The sequence below is a fragment of the Mesocricetus auratus genome, unplaced genomic scaffold, assembly GCF_017639785.1.
Source record: "Mesocricetus auratus isolate SY011 unplaced genomic scaffold, BCM_Maur_2.0 Super-Scaffold_100030, whole genome shotgun sequence".
NCBI classification, from domain to species: Eukaryota; Metazoa; Chordata; class Mammalia; order Rodentia; family Cricetidae; genus Mesocricetus; species Mesocricetus auratus.
The window spans coordinates 6,605,413-6,617,588 of NW_024429211.1; the positions used below are offsets into that span (position 1 = coordinate 6,605,413).

The following is a 12,176-nucleotide window of genomic DNA, read 5'->3' on the forward strand; positions in this document are numbered from 1 at the left end:
AGGGTTTGCTGCTGTAATTTGTTGCTTCTTTGCATGTTCGCATTTGATTTTAAATCTCTTTTAGCCACTGGATTGAACAAATGGTGATGTATGTACTTCCTTTTAGCCACTCTCTTTTTAAGAGTTTTCTTCATAAAGCCGTATTTGTTGAAAGGTAGGGGCAGGTGTGTGCTGGCTTGATGTACAGCTATTCCCATGCTGGGTTGATATTCATTCAGTCTCTTAGGTCTCCAAAGTAGCACCAGGAACAGGAAGGATGCAGCATTCTCTAGTGGTCTGCTTACACCGGGGCAGACTCAGTCACTGCTATCTAATTGAGAAATGAAGGCATAAGGGAGATCCTTTTAGAATATGGTCAGGGCAAAGACTCTTATTTTGGGGCTGTCCAGGTGTTATTACCTCATATGTGAGTTATTTAGGTATGATGCGACAATTAACTTTGGCAGCAGAAGGTCTATTCTGGGGTACGATGATCTAGGTTCACTAGTCCATGATCCGATGGGCACAGTGCTTTTGAAGACTCTGATGGGAAAACTGTGTAGGAATGGCGGACAGCATGTAACACAGCAGAGACACTTACATGTCATACCAGGCAGCAAAGACAGTGAAGAGTCTGTGGTGTCACAATTCCCCATGATCAACAACCGAAGGGCAACCCATTGGGCTCTACCTCTGTAATATTCTGACATCTCCAAATTGCCCATAGACTTGGAACTAAACCCATAGTAGATGGGCTTTGAGAGTTTATCAGATCTAAACTGTTGGTGGACCTTATGTCATAATTATTATGGGAACAGAGGAAAATTTAAGTGGCAGCAGTGAAAGAGTTTCAACTTTTTTAAAATTAATTTATAAATCCATCCACACTGAACCTCACAGGAGAGAAAGTGGGAAGTACATTTGAACGCATAGATACAGGAGACCACTTCCTAAATAGAACACCGGTAGAGCAGACACTGAGAGCAACAGTTAATGAGTGGGACCTCCTGAAACTGAGAAGGTTCTGTAAAGCAAAGAACACGGTCAAAAAGAATGGGAAAAGATCTTCACCAACCCCGTCCGTATCTGCCTGAGGGCTGATCTCCAAATATACAAAGAACTCAAGAAACTAGAAATCAAACTAAAAATTGGGGTACTGTAGGAGAAACTGTGGCCAGTCCACCCATGCATGGGCATGTGAGGCAGGCACTTCCTCCCTCAGCCAAGCCTGCCTCTATCCCCAGAGACTGCTGAGGAAGGACACCTAACTAGAGACAGCAATGAAGAAAGGACAACGCAGCAGTCAGTCACCTGAGCCAATGGGACATTAGACCTGTGTAAACACAGGTCTAACTTCCTTAATAAACAAGTCTGCAGCGTACTCTGCTCCCCGCTGACTCCCAGTGCCCTGAGTCATTGGTACTGTGTATTCTCACCCCCTCCCTCAAGGGGTGTCCAAGAAGGGTCACCCGCAACAGGGTACAGGTCTAAACAGAGAATTCTCGAGAGAACCATCTCAAATGGCAGAAAGACACTTAAGGAAGTGCTCAACACCCTTTGTCATCAGGGAAATGCAAATCATAACCACTCTGAGATTCTATCTTATATCGATCAGAATGGCTGAGATAAAAAACACCAATGACAGCTCATGCAGGAGAGACTGTGAAGAAAGGGGAATACTCTTCCATTGCTGGTGGGAGTACAAACTTGTACAGCCACTGTAGAAATCAGTATGGCAATTTCTCAGAAAATTAGGGATCAACCTACCTCAACACTCTTCAATACCACTGTTGGGCATATACCCAAAGGAGGTACATTTGCTCAACAAGGAGATTTGCTCAGCTATGTTCATAGCAACATTACTTATAATAGCCAGATCTTGGAAACAACCTAGAGCTTCAACTTTTAAAGTGTTCCCATGAATAGGCCTAATCTCCAGAAGGAAGCATGTTTTAAAAATGGTATTTTCTTCAAATATTCTGAACACTTCAGCTATTCTATCACTTAACCAGAACAGTAATATAATGTGCTGGAGATCCCCGCCTGCTGAGAACACTTTGTGGTATTGGCTGCCATAGCATGTTGGGACACAAAAATTTCAGTATGGTACAGCAGACCATTCTGCTCTCAAACATCTACAGAGACTTTAGGAACAAGAAGCAATATTGCTTGAACGCACTTTTCTCCTCGACATTTAAATTGGTATTTTAATTCATTAAGTAATCTGCTTAGGTGCAATATATATGTTTTGGTATTTGTTGCCTCTTTTACTTGGAAAGATGCTCTATTGTAAACAACACAGAATGCACAGAGTAGGAGAGCACTCACACCTCACTCAGAGCCCATTAGTGTGAATATTTTCTCATTCTTTTAAGCGCCCGTGATTTTGTTTACTATAATGAAGCTACAACACTCCATATTCTCCTCTGTCCCTTGCCACATAATGTGGTATCATTGACATTCAATTATCATGAAATAGCTCAAATCTGCAGTTGGATTGTTTCGTACTTCTTGATTGCTGGGTATGTGTATGGCTTTAGAATATCATCGTGATGAGCACATCAGTGCGTCAAGGTTTCAGCCGTCTTCTGACCTTTTTATTATCTGTTGGAAGAATAGGCTGCCTAAGGATTCAGTGGCTCATGAGTGTTGCTTTGATGGGTTGACAGGGAACAGTCAGATGGGCACACTGAGTACAGAGAGTTAGAGACACAGTGTGAGGCTGGCCAGATGGTTGACTGTTCTCTCTTCCAACCCCAGAAGCAGCTCTGCTTGTTTCCAGGCTCAGTGGGTTCTGTCCATGGTAGTCTCATGTGCAGTATCTTGATAGCCTTGGTTTCACGTAGTTTCTCTGAACTTTAGCAGTTTTCTGTCAAAGTTCATTGCAGTTGCTGTTGCTCCATTCTTGGTTGGAGAAGTAGTGCTCCATCTGAGTTAGCTGTCTTCGACTCTAACTTCTCTGCAGGTTCACGTATGAGATTGAACGTCTTCCGGCCACGCAGTAGCAGGAGGTTCTGATAAGTCCAGCACATTTTGTTCAGGGGTCACACATACATTTCCAGATGCTCTTTCTCACACAGATTCACTCTTTTTGGTAGAGTTTTTATTTTGGATGATGTCAGTCTACTAAGACAGCCTTTTCCTAGTTTGATTTGGAGAAATACATTTATTTGGTGGATAGGGTATAAATTTCTACAAGGTCGTCTTGCTATGGATCCTTCCGCCAGCTGGGCGCAGGAGTGACCATCTGCCCAAACAGCCCAATGCCTTAGCCTCAGTTCCCGATCAAAGAACAAGCCTGATGAACAAGAGAAACCATGAAATTGAATCCCAAGCTTTGTTCTCCCCATAGTGACTCTGCCCTAGAGCAGTGCTGTGGGCATTATCTTCAGGCATATTTTCCAAGAGGAAAATTATAGGAAAAGTCTGCTTCTCTCATCTAGAGGGAAATACAAACCATCTCTAAATGTGTTGTAGCGGCCTTCATGCATGATGCTGGCAGCAAATTAAAGTTAACCTCAAAAGTTCCCAGCACAAAAGTCATTTTAAGATAACCCAGAAAAACAGTTATTGATTTTTCATTACTGTATACTATGTGACATAACAATATAAATATGCAATAGTTTCATGGTTGTAAATAATTATATATAAATGTTAATTTCATGTTATGTAAACAAAATTTCACCCAGAATCAAGGTTGAAAATGTGTGTGTTAAGTAAAATACATTACAGCAAAATCACTGAAGACTTAGGATTAGTGTAACACAGCTTTACAACTCAGTGGATGCAAGTATTGAAACATTGAGCAATTTTTGCTGTAAAATTGAGATTAAATTCACACACCAGGGCACATACCACTTAAAGTGCACAGCTCTTTATAGAGGTGTATTCCCTAAGTACTCAATCTTGACCACTATCTGATCCCATAACATTTTCTAACCCCTGCAGGAAACCCTGTCACTGTCAATGGTCAGTCTTCATTCTTCCTCATTTTCCCAGATTCTGGCAACCACTCACTCACTCCCAGTTGCTATGGATCTGGACATCAATAACAGCAGAATTAATAAAATATGTGACCCTTTTGTATGGCTTCCTCAGTAACTTTCAATAACGTCATAGTCTGTAAAATTGGGTTGCACTTACAGACATGTGTACCTACTATCAGTATTAACAGTAAAATTACAATAAATGTTGCTACTTTAGACATGGAGGGGACAGGGACCATTTGGGTAACAGTCTCTCAGACATCCAGTCAAACCTAAAGTGGCCTGGGTTCTGCTGCCCTACAAGACAACAGGGTTTAGTTCCTTCTGCAAACGAAACAAGTTAGTCTTGCTGTTCAGTTCAAGTCTCCGTTTCTTGCCCAAACCTTGGGGGATTTGCTGTCTTCCTTTACCTCCTCCTCTTCCTCTCCTTACCATCTCCTCCTGGCTACATAAAGGACACAGCGCTTGCCCTTCAACGGGAAGGAAAGAGGATAAGATGAACGCAGCAAATGCCACCAGGGTCTTGCGGTCTCTCAGGGGTCACCGTGGTCAGCACTTGCAGAGCTGCCCAGGGAAGAATCTCATCTGATAAGATGTGAATGGGAACCCTCGGCCTTTTTAATAGCACACGGCAGCAGGCTGTCTTGGAGGAAAAGCAGGCTCTCCTTCCCTTCCCTTCCAGGGTGGGGGCATTTGCAGAGGAGGGCTAGGAGGGCATTCAGATTCAGAGCTGACAGCAAACCAAAGAGTGGTCCAGCAGGCTGGTTTCCAGCATTTTACCCTTTCCCATCAGTTCAGCATTCATGGTCCTTTGCTAAGTCAGTCATATAAAATGGAAAGTAAAAGCTCTACCATGTTAGTTGTATTTTTTAAATTATTTTTTATTTAGGTTAGAAACAATCTTGTCTCACATGTCAGTCCCAGCTCCCTCTCCCTCCCCTCCTCCCTGCTCTCCCCACCAGGTCCCCCAGTTCCTCATCTAATCTCCACTCCGATCGATCGCCAAGGAGTGTGAGGCCCTCCATGGTGGATCTCCAGTGACTGTCATGTCATCCAGGGCAGGGCCTAGGCCCTCCCCCAAGAGTCTAGGCTGAGAGAGCCTCCCATATTGTGGCATGGGCACTCAAAGTCTATTTGTAAGCCAGGGGTAAATACTACCCAAGGCCCCATAGATTACCTAGGCCTCCTCACTGACACCCACATTCAGGAGGTCTGGGTCAGTCCCATGCTTTCTACACAGCCATCAATCTGGACTCCAAGAGCTCCCCCCTTGCTCAGGTCAACTGTTTCTGTGGGTTAAACCAGCCCAGTCTTAACTCCTTTGCCCATCAGTTCTCTCTTTCTGACACTAGATTCCAGGAGTTCAGTTCAGTGTTTGTCTGTGGATGTCTGCCTCTGCTTCCATCAGTCGCTGGTTGAAGATTCTGTTTCCCAGACTCTCTGGCAGTGGGATTGTCTGCTGGCACTCCCCTGATGCATGCCATGCTATTTGTATTCTATCAAGCCATCCATGAGTACTGAGAGAACTGTGCTGCTCCAGTGACTTGTATGTATGTTTACACATGCTGGTACATGTATGAGGGTTGGGTTCAGTTACGTATGGATCAACTGCATTTGAGAAAGTATCTCTACACGCTGCATATGACTGGACACCCCTCCTTGCCAGAATCCCCCAAACTGTCCATTTTATGTGGTTTTCATGTTGCGTTAAGCGTCACATGTCTCCTAGAGGTGTCTGAGAGCACAGACTACAAATGCGACACACTTTCAGATTTGACTATCCAAGGTTTGGTGTCTTTGTGTGGTGGGAGAGGGAATATTTAGAAATCATTACTTCCTGGGTAAATAAGGACAACTGTTCTATCTACATGTACAGTTACGTGGTAGATGAGCCAGGCACAGAAAAGGGCTTGATAGATGAGCAAGAACTATATTGCCAGGCACAGAAAAAGGCTTGTTGGAGGCAGAGAAGGCCTTGGTCTTTCTAAGTTTCTCTGCGAGTGTGTTTGCCTTGGTCTTATTTAGTGGGCTCATCACAATTTCATCAGACGCTCAGCAAATGCTAACTCATGTTAATATTCAGTTAATATGTCTCTCACCCTCAAGGCAAATGTGAGGTCTTTATCATTGAGAAGAGGCTCACTGCGAGGTCACATGTTTCAAGTACAATGCCATCAGTCTACACTGCCCCGGATCACAAGCTTGCTTCCACACAGAAGTAAGCATGTCCCCCTGCACACTTACGAGCCCTGCCTGGTTTCTTTCCTCGTCACCCAGATTCTTGCCCTTTCTTTATACCATATTTTTTTGCTTCCTACAATTTCTTCACTTGAGATCAACAGTAACCTTTGGATTCCATCACTCGCTTTCGGGGTTCGCAGCTGTTTTTCCAAATCTGTTACTGGTTTGGCCTCAAACCCTCTATGACTTAGATCCAGCTTTCTAACTACCTGGGAATTTGAGGTACCTGGCTGTTCTGCCGAGTTCTAGAACCTCACAGACACAGAAGGCTTCCAACTGGCCACTTCTATAGGGATCGTGGGGATCATCCCATCCCTACGCCACTCCCCTTCCAGAACAGTCTGAAGAAATTCATTGGTGAAGCAAGATCTTCCTTGATGCCGCCCTGTACCAGACACGCCAACACCGCCTGCTGTCAGCGGTTCCCATTTTAACGACGTTCTTCTGAACACACTTCCTTTCATTCTTTTGCCCGTGGTAAGTATTGCTTGAGCTGAAAGCAGAGGAGCTACCTGGAGATCCCGGCACAGAAGCAGCATTGCTCTTTCCAGGCAGTTGTTTCTGTCACCTGACAGCCTGGCTTGCCTGGTTCTCAAGATTTTTACAGCTTCATTTCAAAAGGTCACCACTCACTGTGCTTCCCTGCCCGGGAGAGCTGTGTGCATCATGTGTGATCTTCCCAGAACATTTCTGGGCTCTCCCTGCACTTCCTTTGCTTTTCTAAAAGAATCCCAGGGCAGGGCGTGACATTGTCTTCATCTTTCCCTTACTGGGAGAGCCTGTTGCACTATGGCCAATAACGGGTTGGGCTGAATATTTGAATACCGGTGGATGACTGCCCTGGGTACTCCGCATTCCTTCTGGAAGACCCATCCTTCACATGCTGATCTGTTAATAGTGTGGGGGGAGTTTCGCCTTTCTCATACTGAAGGTCTGATGGCAGTGAAGCCTCCTTGGCTTTATTCCAACTAAGGTTGCTTATTTCACCTTGTTTTTTTTTTTAAGGGTATTTTTTAGACTAGAATTATAAACCTTTTTTTTTTTTTTTGTCTGTCAGTGTTTGAATCATCTTGAGTTGCCGTGTTTCATCCTTTGCTGATTCTCAGGAGAGACCAACCATCATTCTAACATTGTCCTCTATTCTGTGGGCCTTTTACGTGGGCTGTACTTAGGGTTTCCTTTTCTTTTACTCATCTTCAGCCGTTTTCTTATGTGTATAATTATTGGGACCTGATGGCATCTGCAATTCCATGTCCTTCATTAGTTTTTTTTTTAAATCAGTTCATTTTCAAGAATGCTTTTGTCTCCACACATGTTATTCTAGAGACCTGATTCTAGGGCTCATATTACATATACTCATTTGCAACATCCAGAGTTCCTGGGTCATATGTCTAAAATTTCATTGTTCTAATTTCCTGGGGTGGGGGGGGGTGATGGCTGCAGGGACAGAACTCCTCTAATCACTTTCTAACCTCAGTACCTAGATTTACTTGTTTGTCACACTAGTTATTTCCATAAATCTCCAGATAATTGATTAGTTCATCTGAATGATGCTCTACCCATGAGAATATGAAGTCTGTCTCTCAGCCCTGTGCTTCCGGGTCATTCAGTGTTTGCCTGCTAATTGTGTCTGTTAATGGGACTTGGCAGGAAGTCGCTTGCTCCCAGACAGGAGGTATAGTAGTTAGGATTCTGATACTACAATAAATACGGGTGTTAATCACCTGCAAGAAAAATAATGTTTATTCTGGCTCATGATTATAGAGGTTCCAGTATGTGACTGGGGGATCCATTTCCTTCAAACCACTGCTTACCTGCATCCAGAACACTGAAAGTGAAGAGAAAGAAGCTAGACCCTCATGGTCTAGCTTCAGTCACCTGCCAGCAGTGAGTTCAAACCTCCCAGTTTTTGATGTTTCAAAGTTTCTACCATCTCCTAATGGTATCAAACCAAACTAAACCTTACAATATGTGGGCTTTTGAGGGATATTCAGAATCACAACTATGGCAAATTGATTATTAATAGAACCTATCTAAGTGTTCATAGTACTGGAGAATTTTGAGACGATTCAGGAAAGAAAAAGGGGAAATATTTTTTTTAGTAGTTAAGGTTAATCAGGTATAACAGTTTGATCAGATTCCACAGCTGGAACTTGGTCTATTTCATATGCCTCATATGTGAGAAGAAAAAAAAGTATTGTCCGTTTTCTGTATGAGGTTCCCTATAGTTCCTAACATTGCAGATAAGCAGGGGGGGCTAGGCCCCTCTGTCGCTCACCTGGTGGCCAGCCCTGGTGTTGCTGATTGTTTCAGAACTCTGGAAGTTGAAAAGACTAAAAGAAAACATGCTTCGTGACTGAGTCCATGATTAGAGAAGACAGCAGCCTAAAGCCGCAGATTGTTCATTAGATGGGGCTGTGTCATAAACCAATAGGATAGGCAGTTTCGGGGGGCAAGTATTGGCCTCTGAGAAGAGAGGAAAAGGATTTCCCGTTACCAGGGCACTTTAAAAACTGCTGTCTTAAAAGAAATTGACAAAACATTATAAGAAAAAAAATCTCCAAAGATAACATTAGTTGGTTCTACTGCTGGGCATTGGGCTTGCCCTTAAGAACTGTTTGTATGCCCAGTGAGGCTCTTTTGGAGAGAATTAACATCTTATTTGTTGTCAGTTGGAGATGGCTTCTGGGTTAGGGATCTGGGCATGTGTCCATTTCTGTCAACCCTGGGACTGTTGTGGGAAATCTTTCTGGAGTACTGGTCTTAGGGCATGGATTTGTGTGTGGATGTGATCTCTTAAGAGAGCGAGGAAGGTGCTCTCTCTCTCTCTCTCTCTCTCTCTCTCTCTCTCTCTCTCTCTCTCTCTCTCTCTCTCTCTCTCTGCGGTCGGAGACTTGATCACAACATCCTGTGCCTCCAGGGCTCCAGGGCAGAAGACCACATCGTCATTATGTGAGCGTCCCCCAAATAAGTACTTGAGAATCTTTTATTTGGGCGTTCATGGACTTCCTTACTCTGTCCACACTGGGACCACGTCTGGTGCAGACGAGACCTTGTGCATGTTGCAACAGCCTCTGTGAATTCACATGTGCATCAATATCGATTCTGTTGTGTTTAGACGGCCTTGGTTCCTTTGTGTCTTCTATCCCCATTGGCTCTTTCTGCCTCTTCTGTGGAGTTCACTGACCCCTGATGGGAAAAATTTGATGTGAGACCTCACATTTAGGATTGTGTTCCAAGGTCTCTCACTCTTTGTGCATTGTTCAGGTGTGGGTCTCTATATTTGTTCCCATTTAATATAAAAGGAAGCTTTTTGATAATGGCTGAGCAAGGCACTGATCTATGAGTGTAGTAGAATATCCTTAGGAGTCATTTTATTGCTGCATTTCTTTGAATTCCCCCTAGGTCCCTGGCCTTGGTATCTTTCCTAGTATTCTTTTTTTTGGGGTCAATGATCAGTGATATTGGTCTAGGTTTTCTTGAGGGGCTGTTGCCTTTGGTGTCTGGCAACTAGGGTTTCATGGGTTAAGTTTGGAAATATTCCCTCCCTTTATCTTTAGAGCACTTTGAGGAGGATAGATATCACAATTTAAGCATCTTGTAGAAATCAGGCTCCTCTGTGTTGTGAGATTCTCATGGCGAGTCAATCTTAGTCAGAGCGTACTTCATATGTTCTGTTCCAATGCTTCAGTAATGGTAGAGTATATGTTCCTTGGGACTTGTCCAATTCTTCTAGGTTATCTAAATTTGGTTTAGAGTTTCCAGTTCATTTTTAAGTAAGATTGCTCACAATGTTCTGAAACCCTTTCATTTCTATGAAATAAGTTGTATTTGCCCCCTCATTTCATTTCTAATCTTAATTACTTCTCTCTTACTTAACTAAGGGATGTAAGTTTTGTTGCTGCTTATGGAGAGCTAACTCCTGGTTTGATTTTTTTCTACTTCTTTAATTTTCTGTCTCATTTGCATTGGTCTGATTTGTTGTATTATCTGTAAATAGAAATGTTGACTTTCCTTTCCTTTTTGTATGCCCTTGATCTCGTTCAGTTGTCTTTTTGCTCTAGCTAACACTTCAAGTACTATATTGAATAGATACGGAAAAGTGGACCACCTTGACTTTGTCCTGATTTTAGTGAAAATGCTTAATTTTTTCTACATTTACATTGATACTGGTTGTGGACCTGCTATAAATCACTGTTACTACATTGAGGTAGTAACTAAGACTTTTATCCCAAACCAATGTCAGATTTTGTCAAAGGCCATTTCTTCATCTAAAGGGATGATCATGTGGTTTTTTGTCTTTCAGACTGTTTATGTTGTTGTTTGCATTTATTTATTTATGTATACTGAATAATGCCTGCATCAATGATATGATACCTACTTGATCATAGTGGATAATCTTTTTTGATTTAGTTTCCAGTATCTATGTGAATAAGGGATGCTGCTCTGTAGTTTACTTTTTTTTGATTTGGTCTTTGTTTGGTTTTGCTCTTATGGTAATAGGGGTCTCATAGAAAGAATTAGGACATGTTCCTTAAGTTTCTCTTTTGTGAATAATTTTAAAGAGTATTTGGGGTTAGTTCTTCTTTGAAGATTTTGTAGAATGCTGTACTGAATCCATGCCTTTTTGGTTTAGATGCTTTTAATTACTGCTTCTATTTCATGGGGTTATGGGTATGTTTAAATTGCTTTTTGATATTGGTTTACCTTTGGTAGGTAGTATATATCAAAAAAATCATCTGCTTCTTTTAGGTTTCTGGTTTGGTAGAGTATAGATTTTTTCCATTTTTTATTATTATAATTAGAAACAAGCCTGCTTCACATGTCAATCCCAGCTCCCTCCCCTCCTCCCCCATCCCCGCCCATCAACCCCCCCAACCCTTCACCCCATTCCAGTCTGCTCCTCAGGCAAGTTGAGGTCCTCCATGGGGGATCTCAAAGTCTGTCATATCATCTGGGGCAAGGCCTAGGTCCTCCTCCACATGTCCAGGATGAGAGAGCATCCCTCCAAGTGGAATGGGCTCCCAAAGTCCATTTGAGTACAGATTTTTAAAGTATGTCCTTACAATTATCTGAATTTCTTCAGTGACTATTGTAATGTCCTACTTTTAGTCTCTTATTCTATTTGGTATTTCCTCTCTCTGTCTTTTAATTTATGTGACTAAGGTTTTCTCAATCTTTATAATATCCTTAAAGAGCTAACTCTTCATCTCACTGTTTCTATTTAGATTTTAGTCCTGAGTTTATTTCTTGTCATCTAATCTTTGTGTTTGTTATTTTCTCATGTTCTAGATTTTAAGTTGTAACATTAGATTGCTCATATGAGAGTTCTCCATTTTTCTTTTATGTAGGCATTTAGTGTTATGAACTTGCCTTCATTGTGTTTCACTGGTTTGGGTATATTGTGTTTTCATTGAATTGAATTCTAAATACTAAAAAAATTCTTTCTTAACCTATTTTTCATTCAGTAATGAGTTTATGGCTTGCATGAGTTCGTAAGATTTCTGGTTTTTTTCTATTATTGACATATAGCTTTAATCTGTGGTGGTCAGATAATAAGAGGCAGAGGAATATTTCAATTTTCTTATTATCTGTTAAGACTTGCTTTGTGTCCAAGTGTGTGCTTAATTTTGGAGAAAGTTACATAAGCTGTTGGGAGGAAACAGTATTTCCTTTGGGTGTGTGTGTTTGGGTGAAATGTTTTGTAGACGTCTTCTAGGCCCATTTGACTTATGGCATTATGTAAGTCTAGTATTTCTCTGTGTAGTTTTGTCTGGATGGCGCGTATATTGGTGAGACTGAAGTATTAAAGGCTAGGGACCCTGGGTCTGTACTAAGACGGTGAGCTCCAGGAGACTGAGAGTGAACTGTTGATGTCTCCCATTGCTCTTTACGGTCAGGTTTACTCCCCGTCCCTCTCAATGTTCATTTCATGCAACCGAGAAATCCAACATCATATCCATACAGTTC

General features: G+C 42.2%; 1 protein-coding gene across 2 annotated transcripts in view; it reads left to right on the forward strand.

Moving 5' to 3' along the window:
* Positions 1-12,176, forward strand: part of Gabrg3 (gamma-aminobutyric acid type A receptor subunit gamma3) — a 580,888-nt gene that overhangs the window by 25,059 nt on the left and 543,653 nt on the right. The window contains exon 1 of one of the 2 annotated variants that reach the window (XM_040733266.1): positions 6,490-6,683. The exons of the other annotated variant lie outside the window; for it this stretch is intronic. The gene's annotated coding sequence lies outside the window, so the exon portion shown is untranslated. Of the gene's footprint in view, positions 1-6,489; positions 6,684-12,176 lie in introns of those variants that run through there. 2 annotated transcript variants of the gene reach the window in all.